This window comes from Copadichromis virginalis, linkage group LG2, assembly GCF_057382275.1.
Source record: "Copadichromis virginalis isolate Kocher_CV1m ecotype Utaka linkage group LG2, C_Virginalis_male_GT1.1, whole genome shotgun sequence".
NCBI classification, from domain to species: Eukaryota; Metazoa; Chordata; class Actinopteri; order Cichliformes; family Cichlidae; genus Copadichromis; species Copadichromis virginalis.
The window spans coordinates 33,386,308-33,412,708 of NC_140619.1; the positions used below are offsets into that span (position 1 = coordinate 33,386,308).

The 26,401-nt window shown below is 40.7% G+C and overlaps 1 protein-coding gene across 6 annotated transcripts in view; it reads left to right on the forward strand.

The window, feature by feature from the left end:
* Window positions 1-26,401, forward strand: part of mid2 (midline 2) — a 163,719-nt gene that overhangs the window by 34,163 nt on the left and 103,155 nt on the right. For 2 of the 6 annotated variants that reach the window (XM_085430953.1, XM_085430994.1), the window contains exon 1: window positions 19,472-19,886. The exons of 2 other annotated variants lie outside the window; for them this stretch is intronic. The gene's annotated coding sequence lies outside the window, so the exon portion shown is untranslated. Of the gene's footprint in view, window positions 1-3,504; window positions 3,564-19,471; window positions 19,887-19,955; window positions 20,120-26,401 lie in introns of those variants that run through there. 2 more of the 6 variants (XM_085430977.1, XM_085430986.1) reach the window with 2 other exon arrangements.

Genomic DNA, 26,401 nt, shown 5'->3' on the forward strand with positions numbered 1-26,401 from the left:
CAGGAACCTGGAGACTGGAAGTGAAGCCAGTTTTGCTTTGGCATGGATGGAGAGGGGGCCAGGAAGCACCTGCTCCAAAATAAACCTTCAAGCTCAACTGAAATTTTCAGCTGCTCACATGGATGAGCCAAATGCCTCCTGGAGAAAAGAGAAATGTTTAAATAAGACAAAGAGGCTTTCAAACCTATGAGCACTGTACCAACTGACCAGTATGGTGGTAGGGTCATGCAATGGAGCAGTTTTGCTTAAGTTGGTCTGAAACTTGGATACAGTTGGTGTTCCAACACGACAATGATCCCAAACACACATTAAAACTGGTTTTGGAATGAATTAAGCAGACTAATATTCAGCTTTCCCAAAGCCTCAACTTTAACCTTACTGAAAATTTGCATCAAGTGCTTAAAAGACAGTCCAATTAATGTAAACAAAATATAAAATGTCTGTCAAGAAGAGTGATAAAATATTAAGCCAAGATGCCAAAAGGTTGGTGATTGAAACCAAAAGAGTCTGGTCAAGGTCATTTAACCAAATTTTAATAATGGTCTATGTAGACTTTTTACTGTGTATGGATTGGGGAAAATCCAAAATAACTTCAAAGTTGTGCCCCAAATTCTTAATTTTTAAAATTATTGAGGATATATATACAATCATTTCAGCCTGGGAAAAGAGCAGTACAATTAAATAATCCAAACCCCCAAATTACAGTGGCATTCATGCCCATGATGAGTAAAAGACTAAGTGTCCTAGTCAGCTGCTATTGCAACCCAAAACTTTGGATGCATAGAGAAAATGTAAGGATAACTGGATATTATCAATCAGTTGTATATTCCAGGATTTGCTTGCCAATGATATAAATTAGCATATAAATCGTACAGCAGAAAGGGTTTTTCATAAACCTTTTTTGCAGTCACAAAAACATCCCATTAAAGTTTTGCGTTAGCTGAGAAGGCATGTTGAATGAAAATTATACATCAGTGTCAATTTCTTCCATTGTTTTTATGTCTTAATTACATCTGTTGCACTTAGTTTCTACACCACCTAAGGCTGCACAAGATTTGAATATTGTGCTACTTATGCACTACTGTCATTCATTGTAAGTGGGTATTATTTGGCCAGAGGAAAACTCCAGTGCTACCACATTTATTTATTTATTGTGCAACAGCTACTGTGCACTGAAGCTGTTAAAATAATAAATCCTTCTCATCCATGTAAATGTAGGCGATTCTCAGCCACAGTTAAGTAGCTGTAGCAGATGGTTAATTTTTGCACATATAGACTCTAAGCTTGCATTTACGAGTGTGAAAGTGAGTGCTAATTATTATATTTTAACAGAATAATGTTCATGTTAATGAACTCCAAATAGCATAAACATCCAGGGAAGTGTGCGCAATTTGACTCTTTACAAAATAAATGTCGACTGTCTTCAGCTATTGCAACGCAAATGTTGTTTTTCACATTTGCTCAACAGTGTAAGGTTTGTAAGGGATTTCAGTGTTTCCACTATTTACTCATTCCCACAATATTTAAATTGGCTTGGCTTCGATGCGTATCTCTCTGTACATGTTAAAACAAATACTCACAAAAAATGTTGCCCTTTTTTTTTTTTTTTTTTAATTTAATTATGCAACTAATGATGACTCATACGGAATTGAAAGGAGATGAAAGCTCGTAGTATCACTTTGAAGGCAATTAGCAGGCCTGTTCGGTGCTTATTGTTTCTTCTAAGGTAAACAATAAGGTAAATCATTGCAGATTGATGCACATCAAAAGGAAGTGGTGGTGGTAGGCAACACTGGGAGGAGATATTGTCACACTGTCCATAATTAACTGTGGTTTTGTTAGCGTACCTCATGTTAATTTGTTATGCTCAATAATAAGCTGTATTGAGAACTAATGAATGCTTTCAGAGTGATTTATAACCATAATTCATTATTCAGGCTGCAGCAAATAAATCTAATCGACAAGTAAGTGGATACACGTGTATCCAGGTTTTTAGAATAGTTACTCTGAATCTCATTATGTTCTTGTCATTGAGATAAGGCAGGGTTTTTTTTTAATATTTTACTCACTGTATAAATGTGTTTAAGTGACTGAGATATGAGGGGGGAAAATGAGCATCACTATCAGTTCTTGTGATACATTGAGCATCTACAAGATTTGGATCAGCAGTATTTTCTTTTATATATTTATAATCTATTAATTCTTAATTTTCTTGTTATTACAAAATCTTCAGAATCCACATTCTAGGCTTTGAAATCCCAAGATGTTTTCAATACAGCTGCTCAGCACAGTTTCTCCTGCCAAGTCCCCTTTCTGTCGCTCATATATGACTCACTGGAATCCCTCCTGAACAATGGGAACAATAGCTTATTAGGAACCAAATGATGGGCCATGTGTTCTGTTTTCTCAGATTAGATCTCCCTGACAAAAACGTAACGCTGCACCTGGCTAGCCCTGAAGTAAACAATGCAATACATCAATTGCCCATGATGAGACTGTTGCCTTTTTTTTCTTTCACTACCTCCTGGTGTCAATATTTGTCTAGCTTCTCTAAAGCCACATCTCTGTTGAATTGTTGTTATTTATTTATATGAAATCTGAAATTATGACAGGTGGCTTACCAGAAGCTTTGAGCAAATCTCTTCAGGTCTGTTAATAATTTCAGCATGTGCACGATGAGTATTCAATTTTTTAATAAAACGTGAGGTCCTTTTTAAAAACTTGTAGCACTTGATTTAACGCGCGTCTAATTTGTAAAGAACCCGATGGCTCAATTGTTTGTCTAGATGAAGTGTTATCATCTTGAATCCAGATTACAGTCACCATGTGCAATCGTTTAAATGAACTGTCTACTAATGACTGAGTGTGGCGAGGCCTAAGCAACACAGACTGCTAGGCAGACACAAAAACTTAAATAAGATCTGGTGTTAGAGAAACATGAACACTTGTGGTGTTGTCTGAATGTTTGAAGGAAAGTGGCGACAGAGAAGCAACAACCGTCTGTGAAAATGACTTTACAGGCCCGTTCATCTATCTTAAACGGAATAAGCACAAAGCCAAAAACTTGGAGGGCTACCTTATTTAGGAGTGACTGTTTCTTAGATAGTAGGCAACATGCCATGAAATAATGCATTAATCAATAAGGCTGTATTGTTTATATAAATGTGTAGCTGCTGGAAGAATTCATTATGGAATCTCCAGCACTATCATCTGCAATTTGTGCTTGTGTGTGTGCATCAGTTGCAGACTATTGCCAATCCTGCTTCTATCCGCAGCCTACTGTGAAATTATTGTCTGTTTCTGACTCAGAAAAGGGGTTTCATGCTAATCTGACTTGTTTTCTCGTTACCTTCCCCAACCCCCCTATTCCTTTCTGTATCCTGCTCATTGTCTGTTGCCTAATATTCCCCTTATTTTATGCTCATCCTTTCCTCTCCTTTTCCATTTCTCCCCATCTTTCACAACCCCACACTTGTCCCCCCCCCTGCTCTTTGTCTCCTCAAGCCCATCAACGTCCACAGTGGTGCTGCTCATTGCTAACTAGGCTGCCTCCAAGCCCACAGGTACGTCCCCCTCCCCGCTTCCTCTCCCTCCTCCACTTCATGCTCTATTTTTAACTCCACTATCCAAGATCTTTTCTCGTGATTCTCACTCGCCAACCCGAACCCACATCTCTGTCAGCAGCTCTCTGTCATTCTAGCCAAGTGCTAGGAATCCGTAGGCAATTATCTGTTTATTAAAGCCCTTGCCTTTATTCTTACCTTTCTGTCTTTTCTGTCGAAGAACCGTTACCTCAACTTCACTTTGACCTATAAGAAGTGAGTGCTGTGTTATGTTTTCATAACAGCATTAGACATTCTTTTCAGCTGTTGAGCGCCTGTTCTCTCCTTCTAGGTTTGCTCAGGTAGAGGATTTAAAAGAGAGAGAAGTGACACCGAGGTCATTATTAAGAATCAAACACACAATAGAGAAGCCATGCTGACTCAAAATACTGGCTAAAGCTGACATGTGTTTTCAGAGGATGTGTTCATTCATGTCTTAAATGGTTTTCCTTGTTAAGCTGCCACCCTGCCCGAGAGCCTGGCAGCCTGGCAGCCATCTCAGCCCCCCCACCAAGTGAAAACATAATGCACTTGTTGGACTGGAGCTGAAGTCTGGGGCCTTGTTAGATTCCCTCCTCAGACTCAAGTAATTTAAAACCGGTCGACTGGGTTTCCCTAGCGCATATTCTCATGACAAAAGCAGCTAACAGCACATAACTTCCCCCGGTGGATTAATACTGCATTTATAAAATTCTCTAGTGTTTGGAATGGTGAAGCATCTTAATTTCATTATACACAGTTTAAGTGGAAATGCAGTTCTCCCACGCTGGTGTTGAAGAATAGTTTTAAAGGGAGGGATATGAGAGGTTTTTTGCACCAGTAGCAAGATTTGTCTTTAATGAATTTTTCAGTTTCATTTTACAGGCTTTTCTTTAATAATTCATTGTAAAAAAAAAAAAAGAAGAGCTGCTTTGTGTAAAAGAACATGTCAAAAGATTTGTATTTTCAGAAAATCTCTGTATTTCCATTGCAAACAAAAGCTTTACATCTCAGGAATCACAGGTATTTTGATATAGACCCTTTTTCTCCATCAGTTGGAAAGATTATAGAACATTGGTGGTTGAGCACAAATTTTCACTTAAAATGTTTATTTATTGCTGTCCTTAGGCTTGTAAGGCTTCACAGAGTGGTGCAAACACAAAAAATCTGCTTCTGTAAGGATTTTTTTTTTACTTATGAAACAGATTGGCTTCCATGGTTACCCTGTCGTTTGATGTGAAGCATTTAATATGATCCTGTCCAAGGTTGTCTTTGATACAAAGGGGAGGAGGAACAGAGAGATAAAAAGTATGGAAAGCCAGACTTTTTTCTGTCGGCAAACACTGTTTGTTTAATGATGACCTCTCAAGAACAGATTACACTTTAAATACCTTCTGACTTAAAAGACACATTTCCATTTTCTCCTCTTTGATACAGACAATTGAGAGGGCTGGCTATGTCTGAGGTAAACGACATTTTGTCAGCTTTAACTACACGGTCCAGCTCAGTAATGATCCTCGTCTGTGTTCCCAGACATGGCATTTAGGACTAAGGACAGTGCTGCCTTGCAGCATTCTTGTCTGATTTCCCCATGCAGAACCAGGTAGACGGCTATAAGAGAATCCATTTGTCAAACTCACGGTCTTTCACGGCTATAGACAGTTGCTGTCAAAGGAAGGCTTTTGAGTTATTATGTGCCTTACCAAAAGAAACATGCAGCCTGTTTTTAGAAGAATTTTACACACATAAGCTCTCAAAAGCACACACACATTAACTACCCTTCTCCCCACTTGCCTCCTGTCGTGGTAACACACTCTCTAAGCACTCAGTCTTTGCCTGTCAAGGAGACATACTCTGCAGCAGATGCAAGAGGCCAAGCAGTGGCAGGCTGAAATAATGTAGACCATAACAGTGCCAAATGTGTGATGGTCTGTTCAGCACAGAGTCTAGGTTCTGAATGAACAGCAGTCATTTCAGTGCAGTCCCTTACTCTGACATAGTGTTTACACCTCTATCAACTTTCAACCTTTAACTCACTGTGACGGCGCTCTGCCCTGGCTGGGTCTGCAGTATGTTTCCCCCAGTTTGTCCCTCTGTGTTGCCTTGTAGCTTCCTGGTAGGCGGAGTTAATCAGTTCAACTGGGAGTACCTGGCTAGTCTCCCTGGAGCATTTAATAGCTGCCTGTTTCCTCCTTTGTCGTCTCTCCATCCACCTAGCACACTATTTCTTTGGTTGGCTGGTTATTATGTAGATTTTTACACAGCACCATATACCTAACATTTAAAAACTGATCCAACTGCTACTGCATTAATAACCCCAATTAACACATCTCATAAGGTTATTCGATTTTATTTATTACATTTTGATATTTTTAGTGAAATAAGAGCCTGTGATTACAGTAATATTCAAAAGTCAAATAAAAGCACTTTCAGTGGTTTTGACTTTCAGGTGAAAGAACGAAATTTGGGTGAGATGTTTGAACCGCAGGAGTCCAGTCTCTCATCATTCTGCTCTACTTTTGAGTCCCTCTTGTCTGCTCTCCCCATTTTTCCTCTGATGTCTATTCCTCACTCATCCTTATTTCGTTCTCATGTTTGCGGGCTTGACAAAATCATAAATATATTATTAAAACTACATTTTTTTTTCTTTTTAGACTTTGCTTGCCTGTTTCTCTTCCAACAACAAACACACACATCCACACATGTGCAATAACACTAAGTGCAATAATCTTTTCTGGCATCGTTGTATTTTTACTCAGTTGTATATAGCATTCGTATTCTATTTTTATCTTATTGTATATTTTTATTCTATTTTATTCTACTGTATATAGTATATTATTTTTATTCTATTCTGTACAGCTGTGTACTGTATTTATTCTTATTGTATTCTAATTTTTGCGTCATAACTTTTGCACTGTCCACTTCCTGCTGTGACAAAACAAATTTCCCACGTGTGGGACTAATAAAGGTTATCTTATCTTATTACATTTATTCCTCTCCCTTTCCTCTTGTCTCATCCGCCCTCCCTCATCGAGTGTATGTCTTCTGACAGCCAAGGTACCCTGCAGCCTGCCTTGGCCAGGTATAGCACTAGATGAAAGGTCTGTAGCCAGAGCTCTCTTTCAAAGATGCCTTCTGCTGCATCCCTGCTCTCCATGGACTCTGAGTTGCTCCTGCCAGGCAGATGGAAAGAAAGAGGGCAAGGAGAGGAGATTAAGAAAGCAAGAAGGGAACGAAAGGAAGGGAAGAAGAGGAAAAGGGTGACGAAACGATAAATAGAGAGTAGAATCCTCAGACTTGCCTGGGTTCCAGATGTGGAAGCTGTACATTGTTTCTGTACATCATCAAAAAAGCTTGACATCCAGGTGAGTACAGCTAGAGGAAGTGATGCGCCCCTTCTTTTACTCTGTCTCTAGTTTGAAGCTGCTGTTATACATCTTCACTCAGTCTGGACGCTGCCACAGGACATGAAGCTTTTTTATAAGGTTTCCTGACATGTTTTTCATCATCTGATGTTTTGGAGTCACACTGAAGTCTGAACTCAACTCAAGAAGTTACATCTTGTGCCCGAAACAAATTCCCGCAAGGTCAAATTTAAATGTCTTGATCAAATTTACTGTTCAAGTTGAGATTTGTGCCCTGATTGATTAGTTTGGACTTTGTTTTATGGGTTTGCTACAGTATAAGAAATCTTGCTCTTTCTCACATCGAATCGAAGGATGCAGTAGAGTTTAAATGTGTATAGAAAATAGTTCTCAAATTAGGAAAACTAGTTTATGAAGGCAAAATTAAGCCGTTTTCCTCTGGAATAATACCTAATTATATTGTACTGCAGCACCGTATAATGTTGACATCAGTCTTAGCTATCAGCCTATTGCTCAGCTCCATGCTATGTACTTGAGCAAGCACACTTTTCATGCTGGATGAACTATAAAGCTATAGTTACATCGTAAAAACATTAGATCTTCAAACTTGTCCCTCTTATTTATTTAAAGTTCACTTGTCAGCAACTTCGCTATACATATTCTGCAGTCCAGAGATATTCAGCTGTGTACAACTACTGTAATACAACTGGACAGAAATAACAGCTGTTATGAATTGCCTAAATCTATCACCGGTTGTTTATTGGGGTAATTGTTTGTGGTTTTTAAAAAATGTAATTTATTTATTTAGCTGTCTGCCTCCTTAAGAACTCGAGTGGGTAAATGAATTTTCAAATAAAAAATTAAAAGCATGAAAGTTAAAAAGGAGAATATGTTGCCACACAGAAAATGTGTCTTGTCAGTGCTCTATTGTGTCGCCATTTCATTCTGCTCTAGACCGTCTGAAGCCTCAGCGTCTGAACACACATTGCAAGCCCAAACATTTATAAGCTTCTGTCCAAAAACTCATTGTTTCAAAATAATTGAAACTTAAAGTATGCCGTATATTAGGTTTACTGACAGAATGCAAGCGATTTATGTCCCAGATATAACCATCCTTAAAGACAATGTGATTGTAGGAAAGAGGCTGGTTCTTTGGTGTACCTACATAAATTTTATCTGAGGACAAATAGATAATGCCCTGTGGGTCTGGGCTGAGAGATTTAGCCTCAGTGACAGGCAATACTAAGGCAAGGCAGTGCGGGCAGTAAAACAACTGACAGTTGGTCATTACGAAAGACGCAGGTGGGCCAAAAATCAATCATGCCAAGACTGGCCTGGATGTTGACAGATGCCTGACATCTGTTTTAATGAAGAGCTGTGCTGGTCCACCGAGCGAAGAAGGGATGAGGGTAGGGGGGAAAAGGAAAAGGAGAAGTGTGGGGATCTTGGCTTGAATTGGATGATGAGGTGTGAAGACGAAAATGGATCAGAAAATCAGCAGGAAAGAAAAAGGTTGAATAAGTGGAAAAGTTGAGGATGGTATCAGCATTTCAAAGCAAGCCAGGCAAAAAGAAGATGGGAAGGAAAGCTACTTAAGGGCGGCCCAGATGAACAGTGCTCAAGAAATCTTTGCCCACACCTGAAATTAAGTTGTCATTTGATGTGTCTAGAGTTACTGTAACAGTACTGCATGCAGTTTAAGAGCAGGTTAGACTCTGTTTTGACAACACCTTTATAGGCTATTTCATGGTGTCTGCTCTAACAGAATGAGGAAGTATTTCAAGTGTGAAATGCCACTAGCTTACTGGCCCACATTCAATAACTCAGAGCACTTGATTATTTATTTTTTTAAATAAATTTTCTACTCATTTATAAACGTGTGTGTGTGTGTGTGTGTGTGTGTGTGTGTGTGTGTGTGTGTGTGTGTGTGTGTGTGTGTGTGTGTGTGTGTGTGTGAAGGTGAACTCTCTGCGGGAGAATGTCTGAATTGTAAATGCAGTTTTAATGGTTCACTGGAATTAAATTTAAATGGGCTGTGCTCTTGCAAAGGTTTCTAGTAATTTTACTGAAAAATAACACTGTGTTGGATATAGCCCTTGTAACACATAATACCCGTTTAATTTTAATATTAATATTGCCTTTTAAATTTAAAAAAAAGTTTAATAAAAAAAAGGAAATTATCTGCTAGAGAGAAAGGATTTGGTTTGGGTTTTTTCTCAGGATACAAACTATGTGTTGATTTCTGCTCACGTAACTAAAAAGTACCCCAGTACGCACACATCACAGTTTATGATGTTTGGAAACACACACACAAAATCTTTAGAAAGCAATTAAATCATTTGCTGCTTAGCTAAAAATTAGGCAATACTGAAAGTGAGTGTGGAATAGGAATAAAAAAAAAGTCTAGTGGTTGTCGGGGATTTCCTTTCCACTACTACACCTGCATTTTTTAGAGTCGTAGTGGAACTATATTTATATTATATTATATTTCCTCATAGAGTTTACTTCACAGTTACTGAGGGGAATTGCTTTTGTTCTAAACAGGGATTATACTCTTTTGCCGACAAAGGTGAAGACAGCAATAGTAGACACTATGTACAAGTAATTCCTGTATGCCTGATTGTGTAGTGGGTGTGTTGTAGTGCAGTGTAGTGTATAAACAGGCATGTTTGCGTAGTTGCAAAAACTTGGCAGGCATGCGAATGCCCGCACTGAGCCTCGCACTCACCATCTGATGACAAAATCTGCAGCAATCGGAACTCAGAGTCGCATAGTTTCTCAAACATGGAGACTGTAACAGGCCTTAAGACCTACTGTATAACCATTTAGAGGACAGTCATTAATTATAAAAAAGGATGAAATGCAGGATCAGTCATGAATTGGGTGTAAACATTATCTCTGGCTATCTTCTCTAGCAAATCAAGCAATAACAACACTTTTCAACATTATTTGTTTATATAGATGTCTTTTTTAACATTAATGCTGAAAATTTTAAGATGTTTTTATGGTCATACTCCATTTACTCTGTTAACAATGGCCACAATTTTACAAATTTTCTTTTAAAAAATCATTTAGTCCACACGTATGTAGTAATTCTGATATATTACCCTCAAATGCCATGTAATGCAGCATCATTTGCTTTAATATACAGCTAATTTTTTTTTCAGGTCACCTGAAAATGCCTTCCTTTGTGTCAGTAAATGCTACACTGCTTTTAATGCATACTACACACTGCAATCTTTACTGCAGTCTTTATATTTGTTTTATATTTATTGTAACTCAAAACAGTGCGATTTGCAATTTATTTCTTCTCCAAAGGATACTCGGTCTGTTTTAGGCATCCCGTATTTTCTTTCCTTCCCACCTACCTCCATCTCTGTCCTCTACCTCTCTTCTTTCATCTCCTGCTTTAATCAAGCATCTGATCACAGGCCCAGGAGGATGAGGGATAATGAGATTAGGCCTGTACATGTTTACACATTCTGATTTACATTGAGCCTTCCCTGTCTTTCTCGGTCTGACCCATATTTCTTCTTATCCCTCCTTCGTGTTTTTGCTTTTCATGTCTCCAGTCGTTCCTCTCGGGCTCTATCCTCCCCTCTTTATACGCCTTCCTTTTGCTGCAGTATTGATGCGGATATACATTGTTAACTAATCATCAGTAATGTTATTTACTCTGTACCAGTGAGGTTTAAATCCCTGCACAGCTGTATTTGATTTTTGTACAAAGACTGATCCCATGTCAGTCTGTCAGTCACCTGTCATTTAATAGGGTCCTCAGTGCATCTTCCCGTCACATCACTTCCTAATTTAAGAATGAGAGAACCACAACTCCTTGGTGGCAGAGCCCCTGGTGTTGACGAGGTCCGCCCCGAGTTCCTGAAGGCTCTGGACGTTGTAGTGCTGTCCTGGTTGACACGCCTCTGCAATGTTGCGTGGAGATCAGGGGCAGTACCTGTGGACTGGCAGACCGGGGTGGTGGTCCCCATCTTTAAGAAAGGGGACCGGAGGGCGTGTTCCAACTACAGGGGGATCACACTCCTCAGCCTCCCTGGGAAAGTCTATGCCAGGGTGCTGGAAAGGAGAGTTCGTCCGTTAGTCGAACCTCGGATACAGGAGGAACAATGCGGTTTTCATCCTGGTCGCGGAACACTGGACCAGCTCTTTATCCTCTCCAGGATACTTGAGGGTGCATGGGAGTTTGCCCAACCAGTCTACATGTGTTTTGTGGACTTGGAGAAGGCATTCGACCGTGTCCCTCGGGGTGTCCTGTGGGAGGTGTTGCGGGAATATGGGGTGTCTGGCCCATTGCTACGGGCCATTCGATCCCTATACAACCGTTGCAAGAACTTGGTTCGCATTGCCGGCAATAAGTCGGACTCGTTCCTGGTGGGTGATGGGCTCCGCCAGGGCTGCCCTTTGTCTCCGGTTCTGTTCATAATTTTTATGGACAGGATTTCTAGGCGCAGCCAAGTGGCGGAGGGCTTTCGCTTTGGTGGCCTCAGAATCTCATCTCTGATTTTTGCAGATGATGTGGTTCTGTTGGCTTCATCGGGTGAGGGCCTCCAGCTCGCACTGGAACGGTTCGCAGCCGAATGTGAAGCAGCGGGAATGAGGATCAGCACCTCCAAATCTGAGGCCATGGTTCTCAGCCGGAAAAGGGTGGAGTGCCCACTCCGGGTCGGGGATGAGTTCCTGCCCCAAGTGGAGGAGTTCAAGTAATGTCGGGGTCTTGTTCGCGAGTGATGGGAGAAGGGAGCCGGAGATCGACAGACGGATTGGGGCTGCAGCTGCAGTAATGCGGACGCTGCACCGATCTGTCATGGTGAAGAGGGAGCTGAGTGTAAAAGTGAAGCTCTCAATTTACCGGTCGATCTACGTCCCTACCCTCACCTATGGCCACGAGCTGTGGGTAGTGACCGAAAGAACGAGATCGCGGATACAAGCGGCAGAAATGAGCTTCCTCCGAAGGGTGGCTGGCCTCTCCCTTAGAGATAGGGTGAGAAGTTCGGCCATCCGGGAGGGGCTCAGAGTAGAGCAGCTGCTGCTCCACATCGAAAGGAGCCAGCTGAGGTGGTTCGGGCATCTGACAAGGATGCCCCCTGGGCGCCTCCTGGGTGAGGTGTTCCAGGCATGTCCCACCGGGAGGAGGCCCCGGGGCAGACCCAGGACACGCTGGAGAGATTATATCTCTCAGCTGGCCTGGGAACGCCTTGGTATTCCCCCGGATAAGCTGGAGGAGGTGGCTGGGGAGAGGGAGGTCTGGGCCTCTTTGCTTAGGCTGCTGCCCCCGCGACCCGGCCCCGGACAAAGCGGATGAAGATGAAGAAGATGGAGAACCACTTGATTTTTGTACAATAGAATTATCCAAACTGGGGGGGAAATGTATTGTGGCAACTACTTAAATAATATATAAAAGGATTTACCAATCAGTCTTATACAGGAAGCATAAGGTTTTTGTTACAGGATCAATCGTATCCTATCTGAAGAACATCTGGATCACCCAGGAGACGTGGCATACTTTTTTTTTTTTTTTAACATATCTGATGAGATATGTTACTGATAAAAGTTACGAAATGCTTCAGTTTGGCATTCTTTAAAGATTTGTTATGAGACATGTAGGGACATGTAATGAAAATGCCTCAAAAACAAAACAAAAAAACATTTTTTTCTTTTAAATTGACTGGGCCTTTATAAATATAAATATAAATGCCTAAATGTATAATGTTTCTAAGTACAGACGCTTAACTAAAGTATGAGCAACTGAAAAGACCAAATCATAAATTCACATTTTAAAACTATAAATAATTTTTATTAATCTGAGAGGACTTTTTATTTCAAATGGAAGAAAAATGCAGGCAATAATACAGTAATGTTTGGTGTGAAATAATCCGGTATTATACTCATAAAAATCTCACATCTTACTTTCTCCCTTGTTTGTCAAGTCTTTTCTATGCTCCACTAGGTCACCACAAAGTAAAATGCATAATATTGATGGCTCTGCGACAGACATCAGCACCCGAGTAATATAAAAAGGGGAATTTGGGACCCACTAACAGCAAAGAGCTAATGCCTTCTGCATCTGTGTTGCACTCTGTTTGACATTAATGACAACAAACATGAACAAGTCGTCTTCTGTAGGGGGGAAAAAAACTTGGATCACTGTGATACAGTGTACTAATAACACGTTACTAGTATAATGTTAAACCAAAACAACTTGTTGCATCATTAGATTAAAATACAGCAGCTTCCTTGATCCTACAGTTTCTGACAGCTGCCAACGAGGTGCATGTTCCCGAACTGAGCAGCTACTCAAGCAAAGAACACCAATGTGACATTAGGGAAACATATTTTTAAAGCTGGATTTGACTCGGGATTCTCTTTAAAGGTCTCAGACAGCCATATTAATATGAAACCCGTCAGATGAAATTGGCTAAGTGTTAGCAGTGCAGTCATAAAACCCTGCTACGGCTTACAAAAAGATAGTTGTCGGGTACTGTGATTAACATTATATTTTTTTTAATGTAGTTTTTTTCTATTTTTAGCTTTAACTTAACTACTATTTTTGTTAAATATAGTGGACAATTAATGGCAGTAAAACTCCTTGCTTTTGGCTTTAATGTTCATTTCACACAGAAAGAGGGCTTTTTTAGTTCAGTCACCTCCTATAATGTATATATGGGCTTTTTATTCCATGCTACAGTCTTTCTCAATCAGAAATGTTTTACTTTTAGCTCAAATGGTTATGCATTGGAGTCCAAAAACTCAGCTACAGCTAGTTAAGCACTATAATTATAACAAATAGTTGTAAGTGGCCATAACCAACTATTTAACTATTTAAAATAAAAGGCCTATTTAGTGTCATTGCAAATTTTATACAGTAAACACTACTTTTTTTTCTACTCAGTAGTATCTCTTTGATTTCATCAACTGAAGATGAATTGCGTATCATGTGAATCACTAATGGGCTAATGCTCGACTAAAAGAGCGTGTCAAGAATGTGCTAGTTTGCTTTCACTCAATCTATGTTGTTTGCAAGAAAGTCGTATTCACTCCTAAGTTTGCTGTCTGTCCAGGAACAGCCTGTATTCCGCTCCAAATTGTCTTGGTGTGGAGCCAGAGGCTAAAGACGCACATGTACACACAGCTGCTGTAATTCAAGCGACACAGCATTATATTTTAGTGAGTGGTCAGTATGCTTTCATTTTACTTTACACAGCTAGCTCACATCTAGTCTGCTCATACCAGCTGTAGTTCAGACGGGTGAAATCTGCAATATTTACATCAAATGAAAGGAGGTAGTGCTCCTGGAACGTAATTACGTTAAGTCAGCATATCTACTTTCAATGGATGTGATTTGGCAGCACTTGTAGAGGCAGTAAACAATATCCATTAACATTTGGCTAAATCACCAGAAGAATTATATACAGTGTTTAACTGGGAGGTTCATGCTCTCTCCTCCACAAATATAAAGTGCTGACATTTGAAACCCAAAACAACTCCAACTCTCTGATTGAAAGGTTTTTACATTTCTTAAGGAAAAACAGCATCCTTGGCGATAGCTCTGTGAAGGTGAAGACTGAATATTTTCAGCCTGCCTCTATTAGTAAAAAGTATCAGATATGAGATGGCGTGACTAATGGAAAGCTGATGGCGCAATTCTACACCCAGCAACTGATTTGTTTACACCCTCTGAGTATTTATTGATCTGTTTATGCTGGTCTGATTTTTAAGTTGGCAATAGGATGCCCAGAAGAAACCATTTTTAACTCGAGTTATGAGGTTAGTGTTGCCATAGTATTGCAAGAGAACTGATGCATTTGTTGTCAAGTGAAAGAGAATTTCCTGAAAATATTCACAGTACTATACTATACCTCACTAGGCTTAGAGTGGGGAATTGTAATCAACCAAGTAATGATTACAATTCAATAACTGCTATGGCTACTGCCCAGTGTGTATATTTATACACCCCCAACAGAAAGAAATTCATGTGGGCACAGAATGCTAATAACACTGCATCACTCTCTAGAGTTGTCTGCACTGGGACAAAGATTCCCATGTTTTGAAGGGAACAAAGGTTTTTATGTCTCTGTGAGTGAGTGTTTCTCCTGATCACTTCATGTTGCTGCAGTACACAGACAGGCTGGTGCTGTACAATAAGTCCCTGATGAGCTGTGGTGCTGGGAGTGGAAAAAGGAAGAGAAAGGAAGAGAAGAGCTGATGCATTTCCTCTGGACACACACTGTTTGAGGGTGTTGCTGATTTGTCATGCAAGTGTGCACTTCGAAGTGTGTGCATGTAACTGATGCACATGCATACACACACACCAATACACCCACATAGACACACGCGCACACACCACAGGCACACCACAGGCAATTCATTAAATTCTACTGCTGATGGTAACTTGATATGCAATAAGTCCCATGCATGGGCCAGGGCAGCACAATAGTGAGGCCAAGTCTCCAGTGGTTGGTGTGTTTACTGTCCAAGGCAGCCTCAGTCATCTAGCCTGCCCTTATTCTGTCACTGGCACTTTGTTTTTCATACAAATTTTCATTTTCTGAGAAAATCCGCTCTATTCAAATTAAACACTGCTTTATTTAAGTTTTTTTTCCATTCAAGTACTTGGTATTTAATATATTTATGAGGCATTTGGGCCTTTTTTTTAGATAGGATATTGTAAAGCAGCCAGGAAAATGGGGAGAGATGGGGGTTGGTTGAAGGCACCCGGGCCACTGCAATAAGGACTATAGCCATAGGTGCTCCACATCGCCATTCATTTCTAGTATTTGAGTCATTTTCATTTTACTATTTTATTTCAGAATCATATCCAGTAAAGTTATCAATAACTTCCCTCCTATATGTAAGTAAACTCAGAACCCACATGTGGATGGTAGGTGGAGGTGGGGCTGTTATATGAATAGCAGTCAGTAGCATCTAGTGATTTTTACATAAAGGCAAGCAGAGACCATGCATCAAAGAGATAAACTGAACCAGATGTCTTGTATTCCTATATGCTGACACCCTCTCTGCATCTTGTAGCACTCTCCCCGGACACATTCACCTTACTGCACACACGTTCCTGGCAGGTTCACTCTTTACAGGGGGACTAAAAATACGAATGAAAACTTACGGCATTTTATCAAAACAACTGGTAATTCAGTCAACAAGTTATTTTTCATAGATGCCAATCTGATGATGGCAGAACCTGCACTTGTCTGTTCAACTTTTTTATTAAACCAGACATGGTAAAAGTTGATGATTGCTCTCTCCATTTAAGGCTTTTATTGCTAATGTGCTAAAGGGGTTATTAAATGTTTCTTCATGGGACAATTTCTTCTACATCACTCATGTTAGCCAATGTGGATAGTAAGAAAAACTTACTTCTTGATTAATCACAGTATAGTTCAGTGATTTACTTGCTACTGTTTTGTGCAATGATGCACCGATTATAGCAGTGAAAGCAGAGCCAGAGACAACTTGTCTAGTATGCTGGTGACCTGTCAGTCTTCTGCCTAAAACCATCCACATTTTGCATGCAAACAGCTAAGGATAAACATAAATATTTTGCCTCTCAACTAGAAAAGTTCCAGCTTTTGTTAATGGGGCACAGACACATCCATAAAAATGACAAAAACTATAAAGTCTAATGGCTCGGAGTCAAGCTAACTTCAGGAGGCAATAACTGTGGCCACAAGATGGAAGTAATTTAAAGGATGGATGCAAACAGACAACATGAAATGCTTTAGGGAAGAAACATTTATTTGAGATGTAAGGCAACAAATCTCTTTCACTTTGGTTGGTTTTAAATGATGTCCGTTTTTAAATTTCACAAGGAAAGTACTGCTGCCTTGCTTGCCCCGATGGAATGCCATTCATAGCAGTTATAGAGGTGGCTGCAGCACATGGGAGACCAAATGTGACTATGTACTATAAACTTCTAATCATAAAGGTGCAACAATAAGCACCAAAGAAAATGTGTTCTGACTGCAATAGCAACCTCAAGCTATCTATATTTGGTGAAGGACTAGGGGTTGTATATTTGCTGATACAGTTTCCGTAATCACATGGGAGTGTGGTATAATAGCAAGTGAGGCTCAGTGGCTCATGGAAAAACAAGAGAATGGCTTGTAACAAAATATTAATAACTTTACACACACTCTAAGTAACTGTACATTAGTGCTTTCCAGCCCACAAATTGCTGAGTTCATTTAGAGTACTCAGTGCTAAAGCTGCCTTCTGTGCAGATGACTGCCACTCTCACAAAATTTAGATGTCTACGTGGTCAGTGAGCAAAGACAGCACTGACGGGTGCCTGGGGCTGGATCCAGGCTTAGTCTGTGCAGTCAATCAGCCAACTATTCTGTCAGGCTCAAAGGGTAAAAGACCTATTAAAATCCAAAATACCTCTGCTGGGAATTAAACTAATATTCACTTGTAGCTGTCTCTAACCACGTGCTCAAGAAAGAGTTTTTTTTTTCTTTTTTAAAATGAATTTCAAATATACCCATACAGGGGATTTAGATAAGGGTGAAAAGGAATTATGCAATAATCACATTTATAAAAGTAAATAGAATCTTTTCCCCAGAAGCGCAGGTGTCTGTTGGAGTAGGGGTGGGGACGGTTGGGAGGTTCAGGTTGGCATGTGTGCATCAGTGACCTCATATCAACCTTACAGTCCTTATAGCAAGAACAGGCCTATGACTGATATCATCTGACAGACTGTACAGAAACTATAACCAGATCTGATCCGTGGTGACAATCCTATGCTCTAAATATGGCTGCATGCAGAAAAAAGCTTTCTTTAAGTGGACTCGCTTGTGTATTACGGTCAAATTCTGTGTCAGAAAGGCGGTGTTTAACTACACAGCAGGAGGGAGTATTATGAATATGAGTAATACATATGCATTGACTAGTCCTGGACCTTGACACCACTGTGACAATCCAGTATCTTGTTGAAAATCAAGCCAAGATAGACGGATAGACTCTGGCTTATAGTGCAGAGCACATGAGCTGAATGACACTCGCTGGCCAGACGCGGACACAAGGACAGGCTTTGGGGCAAGCTGTTATTAAGACACGAAAAGGCTGGACATCTGTGTTTGTAAATATAGTTAATGTAGACAGACGGGTAGCAAACCTGCTCTTACACACATTGTGGTATCACTTGTTGACAGTCAGAGAACACACCTGCTTGTCAGGCCACACCTTGTCTGATACTGTTTACCAAAAGCAGCCTTCCTGCTGTGTAAAGCTACAGATTTTTCCCTGTACTGTTAATCTGGAAGACAGCTGTTACATGTTTTTTCCTATTTCAGAAATCTGACTGTAAGACTTGAATCTTAGTTGCTTCTTACTTAGCTTCATGCTTCCTTTGATAACAGTTGGGGGAAAAAAGTTGGTATTGTCTTAATCATTAATCAGATGAGAAACAGTTGCAGTGGTAGAAATAACTTTTCAAAGCACTGCATCCTTTGCGTGTAGTGTCTCTCTCTCTCGCGTTCTCTTTTGTAAAGCACCGAATAACATTTACATCAGTATTACATTATTCTGTTTTCGCCTGTGCCTGTCATTATAGGGCAACCTCAGTGTGTGTGGACACAATGCAGAGAGCAGCACACAGGAAAGAAATGGTATTACAAGCAGTGTTAGGTCAGACAGGTGCAGGACATAGCTGGCAGAGGGAAGCAACCACATAGGAGAGAGCAGCCTGCTGGAAAGGTCTGCAGAACCTCTTAACCTCTGCATTGTTTCCAAGCCCACAGACACACAAAGCAGCACAACACACACCTGCAGGCACAGACAGCACACCCACCTCTTTGGAACAAAGTTAGAGCAATAGTCTGGCATATTTTTGGCATGTGCTTCTCCCTTGTGTATGATGTAGAAATACGAAAGCAATGCTGCAATAACAATATGGGATATATGCAATTAAGCACGAAACACACACCATGATGCAGGAGTATTACTCACGTTATAACACTGGCTTTTCTTCGGATGGCCCCACAAACACCCCCCCCCCCCCCCCCCCACACACACACACACACACACAATCTTGTAATTAATCCAGGAAATTAATGTGTGATACATCCATTTTCGCGAACCACTTTTGCTCAACTTGAAATCTATGAATATTCTAATTGCTGCCTTTGGGCCTTTTTGCAGTCGAACTTGGCGCTACTTATTGATAACAATGAAGGATGCGCGATATTTAATATCTGGGGTCTGCTTTTATTACTCGGTGTTGCATCATTTTCAAGAATATATAAAAAAAATGAAGCGCGATTGTGGGCATTAATTCAGTTGTCGTGCAGGCTGGAAATAAAAATGCCATCATTTGTGCATTACCCGTGTATGATCTGAATGTATGACCCACTGTTACTGGTCAGGTAAGTTTGCTTCTTGAATCGACAGTTTGTTGCCCACTCGAGCTTTGATCTGATTATCCAATAAAATGTGTAAAACTGTGACGCGTGGTCTGCCGTTGGAGCGCACACTCAGTTAGTTATTAGACGTGTTACTACTGGTGCCCAGAGCTGTTCAGCTTAACGCACTGAAGCCTCTATCTGCTGCCTTTCGCTTTTTGTATTGTTCGAGTAGGAGGAGCCGCTTTCCTGTGATTGTCTGCCTCCCTCCCATCTCTCTTTCTCCCTCTCTCTCTGTCTCGCTCTCTTTCCCTCTCTCATTTTTCCAAAGTTGAATATTCCAATTGCCTGGGAGCTCTCGCCAGCGGAGCGGTGCAGCCCACTGACTGAACGGCACCGGACTGGTGTTTTTGCTTTGCGCCGCGCTGTGCGCTTTGTGGAACAGACGTGAAGGAGTACTCTTCAATACCCCGGCTCGGCTCATCCCCTCCCTGTCCACCCTTCTGTGTTTCTTTCGTTTCGGGGCTTCTCTCAAGATGACAGAAGAAAAGAGAAGTGGGCATGTAAAGCTGGTAGGTGTCTGAAACCCCTCCCCTCCGCGCTCAGAGGTGTCTGACTCGGTCTATCTGTGTGGGGGTTCAGGTTTGTGGGAACGCTCAGACAAGCCGGGGGAGAAAGAAGCGCCCGGAAATAGAAACGGGAACCGGTGGTGCTTTTCCCAGCCATCTATGGGATTTTTCTTTACGCGTTTGTGTAAGCTTTCTCTTGAATGGAACCGAGCCATACGCGCACGAACATGTCTGAGGTAGGCTGCTGGTAATAATGCTCAAACTTAGACATTAGTGCTGGGACAGGTTTTCTCAGAAGCTTCCACGTCCGTGTGTCCCCATCTGATAATATACTGTACGTGCAGATTTGTGTATGTGGCAAGTTAAGGCAACAGCAGTGTATGCACTCATTGGTGGTCTAACATTAGATTAAAACGGCATTTTTTGCTTACGAGGGTAATTTAGGGGGAAAGATGGGTAAATAAAGCATTTACGTAGTGTGCTCCAAAGTGCCTCTAACTCCCATCAGAGCTTAAGATAACCGAGCTTTAGTTTGGATACCCCTGCTGCGCATATGATGGCATACTGTTTATTAGAGTGATTCAGCTTCAGAGAGTCTTGTATTATGGTTATGTTTATTTAAAGGGTTTTATAGGCTCATTTCGCGAGCTGTAGTGTATCCATGAAACACAGACGCTCGAGATTTTTGCAGTTTATCTTGTCCCGGGGTGAATGATAGACTATAAACAAGGGGTCCTTATTGCATCCTCGTGCTTTTCAGAGCAATAGAGATTCATCCAAGCGAGAAACATCAACCTGATTTGTTTTGAAAATTTTGTGGAACTCTCTGGTAACCAGTAATGAACCCGATTGAAATAAGTTTTTCCCCTATTTTAAATGCCATTTTTGTAGCACTCTCGCTAAGAGAACATTTTTAACATTAATAGAATTTCTTTTCTTTTTTAAATCTCTATACTTTGATAGCAATATGCGTGCTACACTTACACAAATTAAGCCTTTACTTTTTCATTTTAGCTAAATCCAATCTCTGCCACCGTAGCACTGAAGGGAACTTGTGCCCCAAAATTAATAGCCCAACAAACTGGGATGAAATACACAGACAACATTGTGTTTAAGTGTCGCTACATATCGTTCATCTCACGCAGTGCTGAATGCCAAACATTATCCTGGACTTCTAATAATCCTGCTGAGCTCAGCTGACAGCATGAGGAAATGTGCTTCTTGTTAGGCTGCTGAAGTGTTTTGCAGCACTAACAAGTAACTACTGTTATGTGATAGGTGCCTGTCAGGTCATACGTCTGTAGTAGTTTGCGTTGTTTTTCTTCAACCTTTACTCGAATCAGTCCCTCCGTGCTAAATCTCAAATCCTGCTTTCCAGATTGCTACTCACTGCCTCTCCACTCACCCTCTCTGTGCCTATGCCACCAGTTTGCGTGAAGCAAAACCACAATAGGGTGGACTAAAAGCTGAAACCCAATCAGGCTTTTGCAATTCCTCTAGCAGAAGTTTTCCCAGTTCTTTTTTTTTTTTCTCTTAAACCCTTGGCGCTGACTGTCTCCTGCCATTAGACAACATGGCTCATCAGACTGATTACACATCAGCATACTCATGTACGCTTCCATCTCAAACAGACAAGAATGCAGTTAATGCTCCTGGCTGCTAGTTACACTCTCAAATGCCATGTGTTCACTTTCCTGACTGATTTTCTATCTTTAGGATTGTTTTCCTGTTTCTCACTTTATCACCCTCCCCCTCTTCCTTCCTCCCTTCCCTTCTTATTATTTCTCTCCCCTTCTAACTCTTTCTATCTCAGAGGAAAAAGTGGGTGTTGTTCCCTGTCGGTACGGGAACCTACATCACAAAGCTCACTGTTATGCCTGCTTTACTTTCTATCAGCTTCTTTTGCTTAGGCTGTTGTGTATACATTTCTGTCTATTCACTGTGGGCAGCCAAAAGAATTAAAAGAAAGGTGGTAGCCTTGTTGTCCAGTGATGCATGTTGTAAGATTAAATTTAATGGATCAAGGGAGATGCAGCAAGCGTGATTCATTCAACAAGGTTTAATGGATTAGGTCGTGTAACGGTCATGTCTTGGATTTGAAAAAGCTCGACATTGCTGCTGCCAAAAAATATGGACAATATTGGTACCAGAGCCTCCCCTGCAATGCTGAGGGTTAGTTCACTTAATATAAGAATAAAGCAGTAGACGTGTTTCTCTTTGTTCTTACTTCCTAATGTGCTGAATTTCTAAAATACTTCTGATTGTCCTCTGGCCATTTTTTTATTTCATTTCAAGTGATTTGTGAGTTATATGGTATTTCTTTAAAGTCACTAAAGCTGTAAAAATCATTGGAGACCAGATTTGTGTTCATCAGTTTAGAATGAGCCCTGTTAGGTCTCCTTTGATTTTCGAGATTGCAGCAGTTGCATGTCAAGCCCCGATCACCTTGATCAGATTTTGAATTAGCCCACCTGTTAATCTGAAGTTGGTATAGCTGCCAGTAATATACCTTAAAGCACATAACTTCATCTGAACTACATGACAGACAGTAAGTGGTAGCTTGTACCATTTTGTGCGTCTGCACAGAGGTGGCCAGCTTTGTGCAGTCGAGGGATATACGGAGTGAAGCCATGCATCTGAACTTGGGATGTTTTAAAATCCCCTCTGCTCTCTTGTTCCCTTCAGCATTCCAGCTTTCTGCAACAAATCTAGAACACAGCAATTCCTCTAATTCTCTAAAACAGTTCAAATGAATCATCTTAGCGAGCAGACATGGCCCGCTTAATAAACTGTGTGCTCCTGAGTTTCTACCTTCAGCTGTGTTGTTTTTGCATATATGCGCAGTAAATGAGCTGAGAAAACAGTTTTGTATTGACAAATGTTGGGGCTAATGTAGAGGCAGACAAGGTTTAGGTTTAAATAGCCTGCTATATATTTCAGTTATTGCTTTACGATTTTTTAAAGGTCTTTTTGCGTGTTCATTTTGCACTAGTAATAACACCCTAGAGGATATGCTTTTGTGATGGGTGCACAGCATCAAATGCACTTCAGGGTGCCATTAACAAAACCACAGGAATCTGCAACAAGCACCTATGTTAAATGGAAAGTGTCAAAACAGGTGAACTAGCAGGGCCTGCTGCCCATTGTTTTAGAAGAGAAGCATGCTGTTGATCATTGTATATCAAATGATAACAAAAAAAGATGTGTGTTGCAAAGAATTTCTAGTTCTTTCTTTGCCTCTCTCCCACTGTACAGCTGTTCAGTTTCTTCACATTATTCATATTGGTCAAAGGCCAGATAAATCTTGTGGAAAAATTACTCACTTGTGTAGTTGTAGCTACAGTGAGGGCGATGGGGATTGAAATTAACCATGCATATGTGAAGGTGGTGGTAATTAGTTGTAAAGAGTAGAGGGACCGAGTGAGACTAAAAGATTGCCAAGTCTGACTGCGGATCATTCATTAAAGAAAATAGTTTCTGTGTGATATAGTATTGATCTGCGGAATAAATCTTGGAGTTGAGACCTACATCGCATGGATGGATGTATGGTGTGACAGATTGCCTCCTGTCTTTGTCTCCAGACTCCTTTGATCTCTTCAGTGCACTCAGTGCAATGAAGGTCCCTGCCAAGGGAGGCATAGCTTGTCTCCCAGATATATTTGCTCTGCATGTAGATCAGCAAAGAGTACTCATGCATGGCACCACATTGCTTAACTTTCTTCTCCCGGCCAAAATGCCGTTTTATTCTTGTGCTAGCATGAAAGTCCTGCGGCGCCATCTATGTGCTCTATTATAGTTTTGTTAACGTTATATCTTAACACAGGCAGAGGAGCTTCTGTATTGCAGTGCTAGCACGGGGAAAAAAGCCTTGGTAATCTAAAACAGTGCACTGTGCTGTTGAAACAAAAATGACTATATAGAAGGTTACATAATCACAAAATTGTGGCTACAAGTGTTGGGCACACTTCTGTAAAGTGCTGAATTGTGTGCTTGTGTGCTGCTGTTCAGTGCTCCACTCCACTGTCTTCATTTTGTTAACTCTGGTCTGGCAAGCATCAGTATATATGCTGTGGCGGGAGGCATCATAGATGTTAATTAGTTTGCATTCAAGAACCCATCAGAGCTTCAGTTCAAATATATTGTCCATCCTTATCATTATGTGAGCTCCAGCCCATACTTTACTGACTTGTCCAACCTCCAAGCGTTTCATCTATAACCGAGCCTTAGTGGATGATTTACAGACTAATATCTCAGAGCTAACAGATTGAGCTTACGAGCTTTTGAGTTAAACTTGAAAATATGGGCAAAACAAGTCTTGAGTGGTGAGAGAACTTAAACCTCTGGCTGCTCGCACATGTAAACATGTATTGTGCCAAATTCTATATGCAGTACGTAACATGAAGTGCCAAGTCCCGTCTTTATATTCCTCTTTCTGTTGGCAATGTCCATGCTTGTATTTTTTTCTGTCTCTGTGTCACTTAACAGGAATGCAAACCTTTTCAACTAACACTAATGACATTCTGATATAAGCAAGTGCTGTATTTATACATTACAGATTACATATAGTTGCATGGTGGTGCAGACTAAACAAAACAAGGGTGGGACTGTGACCTGTCGTGTTGACCTGATCTGTGTGTAAGAAACACCAGATCAAAACTGGAAAAGGAGAGCTGAGAACAGCTGAGGAGGAGGCGGCCAATTTTCATCCACACTAGTTAACAGTCAGCTGCCTATGTTGGTACAGATGTTTCCTATGATCTCACCTGCTGGCAGCAGGATCCAGAATCTGGGCCCAGTTCTGACGTCATGCTGTCCACCCAAGAGGCCTGTCTATTGGGTAAAGTGTTCCACACCTCCTGTCTGTTGGAAGCAGAAACTATGGATATTGTGAAGGTGTAGACTTCTGCCCGGGGAATGACATGAGCTGGGGGGAGTTAAAAGTCATATGTGAACAAAATGCTTTGAAGATTTTCTGGGTCTTTTTTTCTGTTATAGTAGATTATGGAAGATATTTGTTACTAGATACTAGTTCTTGAAAGTTCTTCTGGTTTTCTTTTGATTTTTTTTTCTTAACTTTACAGCAACTGTTTCAGGTGCCATTGCATTGGAAGTTGTTTCAAACTGTTCCAATTGTTCTGGAAACTTGTAACACAAATCCTTGCGCTCTTCACTTCGTGGCCATTTAACTCAGGTGTGTTGCTTGCAATAATGAACACTATAATCTCTGCAGCACAAGCCCGGATGCCGCTGTGATAAAAATAGAGGGATTGGAAATGGAAATGCAGGCGGAGAGAGGGAATAACTATAAAGAGAAAGATCAAGAAGGTAGGTGTAAACAGGAGGAGGCGTGAAAAAAGATTTTTGAGCCGCGAGGTTATTTGGGGGTTTCTGGGGAGGGTTCGTAGCTGTACAGATCAAAGAGCAAAGACAAAAAGTTAAGGGGGTTAGAGGAGGGAGGAAAAAAACACGACTGACTCATGCACTCACATATAGACACGTACATAATTCTATCATACACAGTGATCTGCCCAGCAGGTGCTTTTAAGGAACACCCTCCTACTTAAACGACTTCTTTAGGAATGATTGATGCTCTTTAGAACCTCTGCAAGAGATTATCTGTCACTGTTTCCAGGGAAGGGTTTATTTACAAACTGCTAGTTACTTCACTGCAGCTGAACATACAGCCAGCATAATTATAAGTGGGAATTTTATTTGACTGATTTTTAAGTGTCCTGGCCATAGGTTCAGTTCCGTGTTGGTATAGCAGTGGCTATTGTTAACTTTCCCAATTATTTTGTGTGGGTTTGCAGTGCCCTGGGGACTGGCTTTTTTTAAAATGCCGGCAAAGCTATTGTTTAACAAAATACCTATTGATTTGTGTCAGCTCTGCTCGTGGGGCCACACTGAGGAGGGAATGTTGTTTTGTTTTCACAAACTAGTTACTCGGAATGCTTTAGAGCACTAACTCCATCTTAGCTCAGGCAAGTCCAACCAACAGGAAAGACGAGGCTCATTTCTATTTATTCTAATTGATAGTACAGACTTTTATAGAGTCTGACCTAATGTTTTTAAATGTGTTCTGGCACAGCAGATGTGTTTGTATTTTTATAATAAAGCTATTTAAGATCTCATTTTTGCAAAATCTGCACAGTATTAGAGCCTGATCAATGTAGAATTTTTAAGACCATTACTATATTTGGCAGTATAAAAATCTGATGTATCAGCCAGCATATCTTCTTCTTTTTTTTTTTCTTTGAGAAACACAAAGCATTTCTTACGTGTCAGTATTTATTTCCTTGTTTACGCTCTGCCAGGATGCTCAGATTGCGCTGTTTGTAGCATTCCAGGAGCAACGAGGAAGTTGCAGGTTGCCCTTTGTTAGAAAAACTGTTGAATGTCAACACCCATAGCAAGATTGAAGGGTGTTTTTTCCATGTCTTTTTTTAACGTTTTCTTTTATCTGTCATTATAAATGCAGATACTTACAAAATAGCTAATGGCGGCCGTTAATATCGGAC